At 33.2% G+C, this 14,858-nt stretch overlaps 1 long non-coding RNA gene across 1 annotated transcript; it reads right to left on the bottom strand.

The window, feature by feature from the left end:
• Positions 1-415: 415 nt before the first annotated feature.
• Positions 416-14,584, bottom strand: LOC126736823 (uncharacterized). The gene is made up of 2 exons (XR_007660789.1): positions 14,468-14,584; positions 416-1,037 (listed from the first exon to the last, which is right to left on the bottom strand). It is a non-coding gene; the product is annotated as an uncharacterized LOC126736823 (long non-coding RNA).
• Between the last annotated feature and the right edge of the window lie 274 nt (positions 14,585-14,858).

A 14,858-nucleotide genomic window follows, 5' to 3' on the forward strand; every position in this document is an offset into this window, starting at 1 on the left:
TTAATAAATATGAAATTTTTTAATAAAATTAAACTTTACAATAGATAAACCGTAATTTGTTACAATATTTAAATTAGGGAAGGCGATTGCTATTGCTAAGAAGGCTATTGCCTCATATTACAAAAGTTTTCGCATTATGTTATAAAATATCGCGGGTGTTGCAAGTAATAAGTGGCTTGCAATAAGAGCTTTTCTATTTTTAATTTTTGCTATATCAGTATTTGATGTACTCGTATTGAATTATTTTTGTCACGAAAAATTTTGTCTAGAAAAAGCTCTAGTAGAAAATCGCTGTAAAGAAATCGAATGCACACTTTGGGGTCCCATCACTTACTTGTGGAAAATTTGTGTCTTTCCAGGCAAACGTGACGTCAACATTGCGAAAATTTGTCCCTTTGGAAAATTAGAAAGAGCACACATATTAATTTATTTATTTGAATATAAATTTCATTAATATTGCAAGCAACTAATAAATATTTTGTCAAGATTCCGATTTTATTGAAAAGATAGTTCTTTTAATTTAAGAATAAAAAATTATATCGACATGTGGCCTTACAATAGCCCATTTGATCAATCCAATTTTCCAGTACTTTTTCGATTGTTTCGGCTTGAATCTCACTAATAGCAATTCCGATTTTGCGTTTCAAGTATTCAATTGTTTCTCCACAGTCTAAACTAGTCCCATGGGCTCAAAAGTTCAACTGTTGTTGGTGTGGCAAGTTGCTCCTTTCTTTTGATACCAATTGCCATCCTCTTGAATTTTTGGAAACAAAAATTCCTTAAGCGTTGCTCGGTAACGCTCGCCATTCACGGGAATGGCAGCTCCTTGGGCATTTTTGAAGAAACATGGCTGATGATGCTGTCAGACCAAAAACCACACCAAACAGTGACTTGTGGATGCAATGGCTTTTCATTGGGCACGATTTTGCGAGCCCCATCCAACAATTCTGCTTGTTGACATAGTCTCCGAGGTGAAAATGAGCTTTTACCGAAAACATGATTTTTCGGTAAAAAATGCTCATCTTCGGCCAAAAGATCTTAAAAAAATATATATATAAAAATAAAACGTTTATTTAGCACTTGGCTAGCTTAAAGCTATTACATAATAATAATACCTATACTTAATGTAATTATAACTAGTAGTTAGTTCCACCATAAGATTTTTATTAAACTCTTTAGTGAATCTGCATTTTCACCCATTCGGCAAGGAATTATAAGATTGAATTTCACGGTAATACAACGATTTCTGTAAAGCTGTCGTCCTTACGCTGGGGATTTAAATTGATTATTTGACTTCAAATTATGATCATGAAAGTTCTCTCTAGTTATTAGATATGACTTAAAATAGGCTGGTTGTAAGTTATTCACAATTTTAAAGATTCAAATATAATTTGCCTTTTCAATGCATTGCTTAACATCTAGCCAGCCTAAAGTAGTCAACATGCTTTGAATAGATGTACATATATTTATCACAATTTAATAAAATGCGCATAACTTTATTTTATTGTAGTTGTAATCTATGAATATCTTTTTTTGTGCATGATATTAACAAAGAGCATATGAAAAATGGGGAAAAACAATAGTATTATAAACTAACATTTACATCATTCAGTAATTATGTTGGGAACAACATGATTACTGAATGTTAGTTGTGGGTCTAACATTACACCTAAATACTTAATACTAGACACAAAAGCAATATCCTCTCCATTTATATTAATCTTTTGACCCAACGCACAATAATTTTGACACAATGTTTTAGACCCGATTACCATACATTTTGTTTTTAAACTATTTAATGTTTATTTTGACACAGGCACTCATATAAAATTTGAAGTTCATCGTTTAGAGATTTTGTTATTTCTAAGAAATTCGTACCTGAAACTAATATCTGAGTGTCATCGGCAAACAGACTTATAAAACATTTTTTTAGGCAGAGATGAATGTCATGTACATAAATAATGAATAATAGTGGCCCTAGCGCCCTTCCTTGTGGGACACCCCATACACTTTCCCTTAACGATGATTTTTTTATTATTAACCCTAGTACAGTGAGAGCTACGCGACAAGAAATTTTTATCCAGTTTAGAGACACACCACTTAGACCATAAAGTTTAAGCTTTTCAATAGGTGCATTTCTGTCTATAGTTTCAAATGCGCGCTTTAAGTCTACAAAAACACTTAGGATTACCTTAGACTCCGAAATCAATCTTCTCCAATTTGCACACACATACTGTAGGCTGGTTCACATGAATGTTGGCTCCTAAATCCCGATTCTCCTTCATATAATAAACAGTTAGCCTCAAAATTGTCCTTTAACTTCCACAAACAACGGTCTCATGAATTTTATCCACAACTAGTAATAAGTTGATAGGACGGAGGTCACTGACTGTACACGGTTTTGAAACCTTGGTTATAGGAACTATGGCACTACTTCAATTTATCTGGAAAATTTCCCGTTTTTATTGACGTATTCACTAGGTATAGAAGTGGGTAGCCCACGACACAAAACTGGTCCTTAACTAGTTTTATTGACAGATTATTGTCACTAGTGCTTTTGTTTTTAAGATTATATACTAGTTTTCTGAGTTGAGACAACGTGAAGGTTTAAAACTTTAAGAAAGTACACTCCACTCTATTAGTGTTTGATTTCCATTGTTTTAGTTAATGTTTTTGGATATTTCTTGCAAACTGTCAGCATAAAAGTTGTTTAGTTGTTAGTCACACTATTAGAATATTGACCAAAATCAAGTGTTGAATAATCTGCAGATTTATTCCCACTACCAGCTAGTGACTTTAAAGTGGACCACATCTTTTTAGAGTTTCCTTTGCACTCATCAATGTTTTAGTTAAAATATTTTTCCTTTTCATTTTTTAAAACAGAAACCACATTATTTCTTTCTTTTTTATAGTTAACCCAGTCATTTTCCAATCTAGTGAAAATTTTTTATATGCGTTATCTCTAATATTTCGCGCTTTATTTTACTTTATCTGTTATCCACCGATATCTTTTAGATTTACTTTTTCTTTATTGAAGTGGAGCATATTTATCTACGACACGCTGTATGATGGTCAAAAAGTCGTTATAAATCACATTAACATCTGTAGAATAGTAATTCCAATCTTGTCCCACCAAAGCCTCAATAATTTTATTTATGTTTTTCTTGATTTAAATTTCGGTAGCATGACGTTTTAGTCGTTAAAGGTCTGGTTTTAGCTAAGGTCAGATGAGCACCAATTATTTGATGGTCAGTGATCGAAGGAAATATTCGTGAGGTCTCAGATAAATTATAATCGTTACTTATTTTATGATATATTAAAGTTGCGGAGGTATTTGTAACTCCAGTTGTCTGAGAGACAATTTGTTTAAAGCCTGCAGCCTGAATAATATGTCGAGAGTTTTTGCGCCAAACTCTTCTGTTAATAAATCAATTTGCAGATTGCCCATTAAAATTGTCTTTTGTTTTTGACTAAGAGCTTCATTTAATTCATATTCTAAATACAACAGAAAGTCTCTTATTGACCCATTTATTAAACCCATTGGGCAAATCGAAAACGTGCCGGATGGTCATCACACTTCAGTTCCTGCACCAATTGGATTTTGTAGTCCTTCTTACTGAACTTTTTATGCAAAATTCGCCTCAGAGAAGTGCGAGAAATATTTAATTGCTAAGAACGATGACGAGTTGCGGTCGATAGATGTTCTCGTGCACAAACTGACTTGAAGGCCAATCATTTCTGTCGATTTTTTTTTTTAATTTCTTACGGTTTGGCTTGAAAACTCTCTACTTTGGAAGAAAGTTTTTAATATTTCCCAATTTTGCTCGAGAGTATAGCGTTTCATTTCGTATAACTATATCGTCTCATTTCGTATAACTATACAAGATGTCCCGTATCGTTATGTTCAAATTTTAGGGGCATAAAGTACGCTTCATTTTAAGTAAAAAAACGCAAAACTTGTAGGTCCATCACATTCATGAGTGAGTAACTTTAAAACAAATATTACTCACTCATGAATGTTATTAGAGTTATACTAAAAATAAATTCCTAAAGTAAATAAAAACTACTATATTTTTTTTTTGGAGATCACAATAAATACCAACGAAATTGTTTTATGGTAAACAAGGCAGTTATTCCTGGTTTCTTAGTGAGTGACGGTAACACCATCCAAATGCCCTACCGATTTTCTTTTCAAGAATACGCAGACATGCATTTTGTATGGCTACTGTAACGGCAGTGCTCGTCACGCAGTTATCGAATATGAACATCGGTTTCCAAATAGGCGTATTCCTTATTACAGAATATTCCTGAAAGTACACAGACAATTTCAGGAATGCAGACTGCGTGATTATTATTTCGATCGGGGAGTGAACTTGCCAGCAGACTTGGTTCAAAGAGTATTAGATAATATTGCAAGAGATCCAACTATCAATGTACATCGAATCTCTACACAAGTCGGAGTACCGCGAATGACTGTTTGGCGAATTTTAAAACGTGAAAGCTTACATCCGTACAAGGTTTAATTGAGGAAGATCACTATCCTCGTCTAGTTTATTCTAAATGGATATTAAGATAGTCCCTTATTAATGTTCATTTCTGCAGAACAGTCCTGTGGACAGATAAAGCGACATTTACAAGGCGTGGTATTCCAAATCTGAGAAACCTGCATAGGTGGGAATCAGAAAATCCAAAAGCTCTACGTCCTTGTAATTTTCAACATGAATTTTCTGTAAACGTTTGGACTGCTTTAATCGATGACTTGTTGATTGGTCCTGTTCTGCTTCCTGCAAGGTTGAATGCGGACAGTTACCTTCAGTTTCTTATGGAAGAACTTCAAGGACTTTAGGAGGATGTCGCACTAAATATTCGTCTACACATGTGGTTCCAAATGGATGGAGCTCTACCACATTTCGGAATTGCTGTCCGAAACTGGGTTACGGCCAACTATCCAAGATAGATTGGTCGAGGTGGTCTTGTTGCCTGGCCACCTAGATCACCCTATCACAATCCGCTTGATTTTTATTTATGGGGGTACATGAAAGATTTGGTCTATGCGCACATTTCAAATACAAGGGAAGAGTTATTGGATATATTGGAGTTACTATATTCAGCAAGCTGCTAAATAAATAAGACAAAACAAGGGTCAAATGCGGATAACTACGTCATCTGTTGGCTTACGGGCACAAGCCTGCATTCAACAAGGAGGTGATCAATTTGAAAATATTATCAATTAACCTTTTTTTAATAAAATCATTTTTTATTTATTTTACAAATTAATTTTTAGTATTATCTTCTAATAACATTCATGGGCGTGTAACTTTGAAACAAATAAAGACCTACAAGTTTTGCGTTTTTTTTAACTTAAAATGAAGCGTACTTTATGCTCCCAAAATTTGAACATACTGGACACCCTGTATAGTTATACATATATCGTTATACATGTACAACCTTTGACTATATTTTTGACATAAAAATTCTAACATGTGAGTGGCCATAGTTAAAATAACATCCGGCTCAAATTCCAAATGCTAAATGGGCCACCTATTACGTGCAAAACTTTTTGGTTTCGACTGAAAAGACTCATTTCAGATATCGAACATAGTCATATATTTATTCGTAGAAGGAGGGTAGTCGGAGCCGATTAGTTAAATACCAACATGTTTTATGTAAGCTATCAGTCACCTAGCTTTTAGTTACACCTAGCCTACGGTTTATTATTTCCTTTAGGATAACTAGGGAGTGGATGTAGACTTTGCACAACTTAAGGAGTCCATTAAAGAAAATGATAAGGTTTCATGTCAATGTAAGAAAATAAAAAGGAAAAAAAAAATTGCTTTTTTAAAGTTATCATGGCTTTACTGCTGGAGTTCTGTTTTTCACTGTGGGAGTTCATTGGTTGGATCCTTAACTAATTGACTAAAATTAAAGGTATTGTAATCTCTTTGGTCCCCCTGACTTTAGTATCCAAATGGGAGATATTCTTACTAGTCGGATGGAATGCGGTGGAAATATATAAAATATAATACTAATCACATTTATGACGTCAACACTCGGGTTGTTTGATCCAAATGTTGTATATTGGACCAAATAACCAAAATCAATATCAAATTTAGCAAATAAGCTTCTGATCCACCCTTGTTTCCATTATTTTATTTAAGACTACACTGGAAAAGTTTTGAAAGAAAGTGAAAATAAATGAGTGAAAAAAAATCTTCTACTTTTTTATTCCTACTTAAGATATGGTGTTTTTGGAGAAACATTCCTATTTATCTTGATGATCCACTTCAGAAATTCCACAATACTCCACAATATGTGTATTATTTAATGATTCTTTTTCCATAACAGTTATGAAATATAAAGAAAAGAAACCTTGGATTACAAGAGGTATAAAAACATCCAGTAAAAATATGAAGGCATTACATTATATAAAAAAGTATTTCTCTCAAAATGTACAGTTTATATCATTTCATAATAAATATCGGAAAATTTATAGGAAAGTCATAAAATCTGCCAAATATAATTACTATCAATAGAGTATTTTAAATTCAAAAAATAGATCAAAGGAGTCCTGGAGAATAGTCAACAAATTAAGATGCAAAACCAACTCATCATCTCAGACTTCAATCCTTGATGCTAGCCAGATAAATGAGTTCTACTGCAATATTGGACATAACATGAATTATGATACTTGCACTGATCATGTGGATTTTCGGGAATACTTGGATCATTTGTCTGTTTCGGATGCTTTCTTTTTTGCTCCGGTTTCATCATTAGAAATTCAGGAATTATTTGGACAAATTAAAAATAAAAATTCTTCTGGGTATGATGATGTCTGATTGAGAGTGCTGTTAGCTCTCCCAGACACAGCTTTGGAGGTTTTGGCCGAAGCTATTAATTCTTCATTTTTAACAGGTACCTTCCCTTCTTGTTTAAAAAAAGCTTGTGTTATCCCTTTATACAAAGATGGAGATGTAAATAATCCTTCAAGCTTTCGACCAATATCTCTTTTACCAACTTTGTCAAAAATTGTGGAAAAACTTATTAAAAGTAGGGTCCTTTCATTTTTAAATATGCACAACCTTATAAGTGTACAGCAGTTTGGCTTTCAGGCATCTCTAAGCACGACTGATATCTTGGACTAAACAATGGTGATTGTGCTGCCGCAGTTTTCTGTGACTTGTCTAAAGCCTTTGACTGCGTCAACCACTGTATAGTGTTGAGTAAATTGGAGGCTGATGAATTCAGGGGAATGGTCCTGGAGCGGTTCCACTCATATTTGATGTAAGAGTGCAAACTGTTAACTTTCAGGGCCAAAGCTCCAATGAAATGAAGACTAGCATAGGTGTCCCTAAGGATCAGTTTTGGGACCTCTCTTATTCTTAATCTATGTTAATGATTTGCCTCATATTTCAATAATTGGGCATTTTACCATCTTTGCAGACGATACCACCATTCTGTGGCAAAAGATTTTAAGTAATAATATAGTATTGTCTGCTAATGTGAGCAAATTTCTTGGGTTGTATATTGATTCTGGGTTAAAATTTGAAAATCATATAAGCACATTATGTAATAAAATTTCATCTGGCTGTTATGCTCTTCGTGTCATTGTGAATAATTTGCACAGCTCAGAACAGCTAGCCACTCTAAACAAAACTCTAGCCACTCTAAACAGCTCAGTGGCTAGAGTTTCATATTTTTCTTTAATGGAATCCCATCTTCCTTATGGTATTTGTTTTTGGGGATCATGCTCTCAGTATGTCTTTAATAAGGTATTTATGTTGCAAAAGAGGGCTATTAGATATTTATTTACGGTCGGTCCTCGTGAGACTTGTCGTCCTTTATTTGTCAGGCACAAAATTCTTACTTTGTACTGTATTTTTATTTTAGAAACAGTCTGCCTGATTTTTAAAAAAACATATTGGTGAACTCTCGGGTGAACTAAATGTGGAGAATATAGGTTATAATACCCGGTATGCCTCTTATATCAGATTGCCAATCCCCCGGTCTGAACAAGTAAAAAAATCAGTGGTGTATAATGGAAAGAAAATGTTCAATCATCTACCCTTATCCATACGCCAAAGTAACAACAGCTTGGAATTTAGGCGCTCTACCAAAGCTTTTTTGTTAAAAAAAGGGCTCACAGAAACACACACAAGACATTTTTCTGAAGTATTTTAGTACAAATTATTAAATAGGTTTGCAATTCACATCTTTTAAATTTAATTTTATTATCTTTATTTCAATGTATTCATGCATTATTTTTTTATTATTTTTGTATTATGATTTTATTGTTTTATGGAACTAAAATTTTTACAAGTATTTTTTGTAAGTATGTATATTTTATGACCCTTCACTCTGGTGATGGTTTTACCTGTTTTTTTATGGCTGGCTATTTTTAGCTTGATTTTTTGTTGTATATATTAACTAGAAAAATTTAATTTTTATATATTATTTTATTTGAACACCTTTATTTTATTTTATTTTAGTTATAACTGTATTTCTTAGGCTTTGTTAACAACAATGCATATTTTGTTTGGACATTAAAGCATATTTTGACTTGATTTGATATTAAGCCTTTGTTTTTAAAGCTTTTTCGTTAGCTTTTTTTAAAATTATATATATGTTTAATGAGACCCTGACTTGGAGTTTTTACTTTTGTTTAGTTTTTTGTGTAGTCTCTTGGAAGAAAGATATCATAAACTTACCAATCCCCACATCTTTTCTGACTTGATACGATTTTCTATAAAAATCAAATTTTAAAAATAAAAAAAAATCGACTTTCTAACAAAGTAATAAAATATTCAAGCATTGAGTAACTTCATAAGGCCCACTGGTCCTCAATTTTTTTAAAAATAAGGTTGTTAAACATATTTTATTGATAAAACCTTACTATACTATAGAATAGAGGAATACTTACAAAATTTATAAAATCAATTGCCTTAAATATTTTACTTATTATTTGTCTTATAGATTTGTTTTTGTTAACAACATAATAGTATTTTAAACAATAAAGCTTTAATTAATTTTATCTGATTTGTGCTTCACCCAGATAAATATAGGGGCGGTTTTACTTATTTACCGGTAAGACGATTTAAACCAATACAATACATACCATTGACCAATACAAACTTGTATCCACTATTCTACTGGTAATGAAACAACTTGTTGCTACTTGCTGTAGGTTTACAAAGGAATATTCTTAAGCTCTTAAAAATACATTAAATTTATCTTGTTAAAGCCTGTCTTGAAAAAGGTCGATGGTTGCCTTTTAAAAATTATTTACCTGAAAAGGTGTTACCTACTAATCCACCATCAAATAATAATCTGAATATTTGTAGACCGCAAATCACAAATATTTTATTATATTATGTTATTTGCATTAGAATTGTGAACTATAAAGGATACAGTTCATTTACAGGGTAGGTATTTTATTAGAAACATGTACGTTTTTTTCAGAATTTACAGTGCCTAAATAAAATGAAATGCAAAACCTTTTAGCTTCAAACGAAGTTCTGTTTTATTAAGTTTGTATACAATATGTATACATAATGTTTTGGTTTGTTGGGGTTCGTATATACATACAAGGTTTTCCAAGACTCCATGCTTAAGGTAGAGAGACATTTAGGTATTTAATGATGGGAGTCCTTTGGGAGTTTTGAGAGCCTTTTCATTTCTTTAACATTCGACTTTATTTAATTTTCACAAAAAAACCTTAGTTTTTAGAGGTGTGTAACCACCATAAATCAATTTAGTTTGTTCATTGTTCATATTTGGTCAAAAAATTATTAAAATACCTTGGGAATTGCAGGAGATACGGGCATTATATCGATTAAATAACAGCGGGCGCGGACTATAAATAGGTTCCTGGCAAACGATGCTGCGTTTTCCATTTTGGTTGCTGGATATCGACTGGATACTAGCTTCATATACATTATTTTTGAGGCGTTTACTGGTTAAGCGTGAAATTTGCCAGATTTTAACAATATACTTAATTACATATTTTTATTAAAAATTTTCAAAAAAAAAATTAAGAGAAAAAAATGTTGGTATTCAATACTCAATAGATACCTCATACACATAACCTGCTATAAGGTGACACCTAACTCGCCTGTGAAGGGAACGATTTAAATTTTCTTTTTTCCAATATATGTGACCCGCTTCAGATTTCTTTATAATTTTTCAGCAAAAGTATACTGTTATTTAACTTTTACCAAGAACGTCAAAAATGAGACAAGTTGCGATGTAAAAAAAACAAAGGTTTTTACCATTTATAGTAACCAAAGATACAAACGGAATATACCCTTACTACTTAACTATATCATATAAATAAAATAAAGTATTTGTTACAATAAAAGACTTACAATTGAAGGGTGGAAAAGCTAGAGAGCCTAAGTGCCAAAAATTTTAGTATTAACATTTTTGCAAAAAACAGACCTATTTACTGGGATGGATGTCCTATAAGCGACCTAAGTCCATATAACCATTGAAAGCGCCAGTAAACACGCATGACATAAACGTAGGATCTATCTCCAGAAAGGCAGGTCGAGCTTGTGGGCCTAAGTGCCAACAGCGGCGCCTGTCGCATTGTTCCTTATTATTTATTTGTCAGTTTACCTTCTGCTTCGAACGTGTTTGCGTTAAATTTGTATTGCCATGGAAGAAAACGTGCAAATGGAGGTTAAAATAAATAAGAAAAATGACAGGAATAAAAGAAGAGTCAGTGGAAAGGAATATCAAACTAAAAGTGGCAGATTGCGGCCTGCAAAATCATTGCCAGCGGAAATGGTAAGTTTATGGTTATGTCGAATTGCTTCCAATAATAATTTAACGCGGAAATATCAATAACGTTTCACGACCAGCATGTTGCTTGGTTAAAAACCACGCCTCTTAACTTTATAGGTAGGTACAACATAGTGTAGATGCTTTTGGTATAAAATGATTGAGCATTTTTGTTTATAAGAGAGTAATTCGCACAAAAACTTTTTAGTTAACTTTAAATGGCTTAATTTTATTGACCAAATTACCAATTCTTTGTATTAGGTACCTACCTAGTTTTGACATCAGTATTGTTTTTGTTGATTTAAATGATCTTAAAATAATTGATTAATACATTTCATTGGATACTTAAGGTTGTTTTTTTGTAGATAACTTGTAAATGCAAGTACAGTTGCCGCGTGCTTTCCTTTGAACAAAGGTTAAAGCTTCACCAAGATTTCTATTCACTTGATGAAAAAAACCAAGGAACCTACCTAATGGGAATCATACAAATAGCCGAAATTCAAAGAAGGCGTCATGGCCACTATGACACGCCAGCTGCGAGTCGAAGGCAATGTTCAGTTTATTACCAGATTCCAGATAAAGCAGGAAAATTACTTCACGTATGTAAAAAAACATTTTGTAACACATTCGCTTTGTCCGACAAGAGAGTACACAATCTTGTTTTAAGAAAGCAAAATGGGGAATACATCTTTAAAGAAAAAAGGGGAGTAAAAAACCTAAAGTTTACTGAAAGGGATGAGTTATCTGTTATAAATCATATAAACTCAATTCCGGCAGAGGAGAGTCATTATGGAAGAAGTCAGTCTTCTAAAAAGTACCTTAGTCCGGATCTTAACATCAACCGGCTTTTTCATGCATTCAAAGATAAATATCCAAATTCCGTGGTTACATACAAATATTATAGTCGAATATTTAAGACAAAGTTCCCCAATCTGTCGTTTCATCGACCAAGGACCGACACATGCAAGACGTGCGATTTTTTGGCATGTTTTATTAATTTGAATAACTCCGAAAGTTCTGAGGCCAAAACGAAATTAGCTTTGCATCATAGCAAATACTAAGCTGCTCTTGCAGATATGCATAATGATGTTTCTAATTCAACCTTGCCATCTAGTCAGTTTACTGTCATTTCTATAGACTTGCAACAGGTTATGTTCGTTCCAACATTAACCCATAGTGACATGTTTTATAAAAGACAGCTTTCGTGTTATAACTTGGCAGTACACATTAGCAATATTAATAAGGCCTACATGTGTATGTGGCATGAGGCCACAGCTTCCAGAGGTGGTGACGAAATTGCCTCCTGTCTTCTTACAGTACTCAACGAACCTAATACTTTCTGCTACAAGGAACGGTTAATCATCTGGTCAGATAACTGTACTGGCCAGAATAAAAATCGCATGATGCTGTTTTTGCTAATTTGGCTTGTAGCTCATGGCCAATTTAAAGAAATTACTCACAAATTTCTTATCAGTGGACACAGCTTTCTCAGCTGTGATCGAGATTTCGCTGTAATAGAGAAAAGAAAACGAAATTCAAAAGCTTTTATCCCCTCAGAATTACACGATATTGTAAAAACGGCGAGATACCATAACCCATTTGAAGTCATAGATATGTATTCAGTCGGGCACTTTTTTGAAATTCAGCAAACAACTGATACACTTGTAAATACCAAAAATATGAACATTTCTAAAGCCACAGGAATTAGAATTTCTGACAGTCTTTTACGGGAAGGATATATTGAAATGAAAACGTCAAATGGCACATGCGAAAACTGGTATAAAATTAAAATATTTAAAAAAGGAAAGACATTTCAACACTTAAAAGAAGCAACATTCCTGGAAAAACCTAAAGGAGTAGTAATAAACCAAGATAAAAGGAAAAATTTATTGGAGATGGTACCGTATCTTGGTAAAGAAGAATATAAGGAATTCTACAGATGTCTTCCAAACTAGTTTAATTTGTTCATTTATTTTAAGTTTTGGTTCTTTTCTTTGTATTAATACGGAATGTTATTTTTTAACTAAAATTTTCGAGAAATAAAGTTTTTTAGTTTTGTTCACAATCCGTTGTTTAAAATACCCAATAATAACACGGTACTTAGGCCCTCTAATTTAAAACCTTCTCAGCACGTCAAAGCTAGGCGACCTAAGTACCACAAATTAAAACACGCTCTCCTGTAAAATTATGTTTTTGGCACTTAGGCTCTCTAGCTTTTCCACCCTTCAATTGTCCTAAGCCGCGTATCCACTTGACAAATGGAACGTTTAGAAACATTTGCAATCGTTTACAAACACGATGTTTATCCGGTGGATACGTCGGTCACTCACATTTGCAAACGTTTGCAGGCGTTTGTCACTGTTCCGCGAAAAGTTGGTAACTTCAAAGGATTTGACTTGTTTGTGGATTTCTGCCTGATATCAGTGAAGACGCGATATTCTACGTTTGTAGATAAATAGATATTTACATAGCTCGCTAATGCTTTCATGATGGCGGCACATACTTCAAGAATTATTCTAGAAATGAGCTGCTTCGAAACTCTGAAGAGGTACATAAGACTGGCATAAGAATCTCCTGTCGTTAGAAAGCGAAGTGTGATGGCCAGTCTAATTTCGGCAGAGACGCACTCTCGATAGTTCGTGTCAATTTTAGATATTTCTGGAGAAATTCTTGAGAGCAGAAAATCAAAATCTCTTGGCGAAACTCGAGTAAAATTTTTGAATAAGCTACTCCTGTCAGTTTTGATGTCAGAAATCAGCTGCATAGAAACTCTATTTTTTAAAAAATGAGACACCCAAGATCTATGTTTCCTTCTTTTTTTTCTTCTTTTCTTTTTCTATTAGTGCACAAAATACTAATGCTGCACAGGCGGCAAGTTTCTTTCTACTTAACGGGGCCATTTTTACAATTTTTCTATTCTCGGATTTCCTCAAAATAAAAAAAGACCTGGATACGCGACAAACGCTCTCACAACTGCTTTGTGAACAATTTCAAACAACATGTGCTTATCGGTGGGTACTTTGTTTTGCAAGCGTTTATCAATATTCGCAAACGTTTACAAATGTTGCTACAAATGGTAATGCCAGTGGATACGCGGCTCTACATATCCACATATGCATAATAATTATTAAGGTGTTAGAACTGTAACATGTTTAAATTTAAAATCGTCTCCGGCCAATTAAGCAGGAAAAGGAAACACTGTTTATGTCACAGAACACAAATATAGAGAAATGCGTGTTGCCCCTAATGATCATACAGAAATTCCATTGACGTTGATGACAAGGACGGCGGCGACTATCTTGAGTGGCGTGTGCCGGGAAATTTAAACCTGATCTATTGCGCGATATTTGAAATTATTCGCAAAATTACAGAAGCTGATTAGTTAACTGAAGAGTGATGAGAGATATACATATTTAAAAAGAAATTTAATTTTACTTTAAAATTAACAATATACTTATCAGTTTAAAAATACAAACTTTTTATTAAAAATGTTGAAATTTTGAATTTGAAAGAAAAATAAATGTTAATATTGCATATTTCACACATCCCTTATCACTTTCTTCAAGAATTAACACATCCACTAAAATATTATTTGATTTAAATTTAGTTCTCAAGATATTGCTTATATTTAGGACATTCATGTCTGGACTTTAAACTACTTTGAAGATATTTAGATATAGATACTTACCAATAATTATAAAGCACCATAGGTATGGAAGCAAATTTTAAATAGTTTACCTGTCCTCTACTCTGTGTTGCTCAGCAATGATGAGATGTTCTCACACTCGTTAAATAATTTATCAACCTAAAAAGCTATAAAATTAGTTAAACACTTTAAATTAGACCAAAATCATAAGGCTTAGCTTGTTTTCCACATTTCCATACCAAGGGAACCTAAAAAAAGACAGCTGGGTCATCAAATGCGACAGTTAAAATGTTATTAATGTCATATTGACATAGGTCAAAAATTAGACAATTAGAATCCGTCGACCATCTTGGTTGGCAGACTATTCCGCCCCGCCATATACAACCTTCATACCCATGACTAATACTATACGAAAGATACACCCAGTGTTGCC

This window comes from Anthonomus grandis, chromosome 5, assembly GCF_022605725.1.
Source record: "Anthonomus grandis grandis chromosome 5, icAntGran1.3, whole genome shotgun sequence".
Taxonomy (NCBI): domain Eukaryota; kingdom Metazoa; phylum Arthropoda; class Insecta; order Coleoptera; family Curculionidae; genus Anthonomus; species Anthonomus grandis.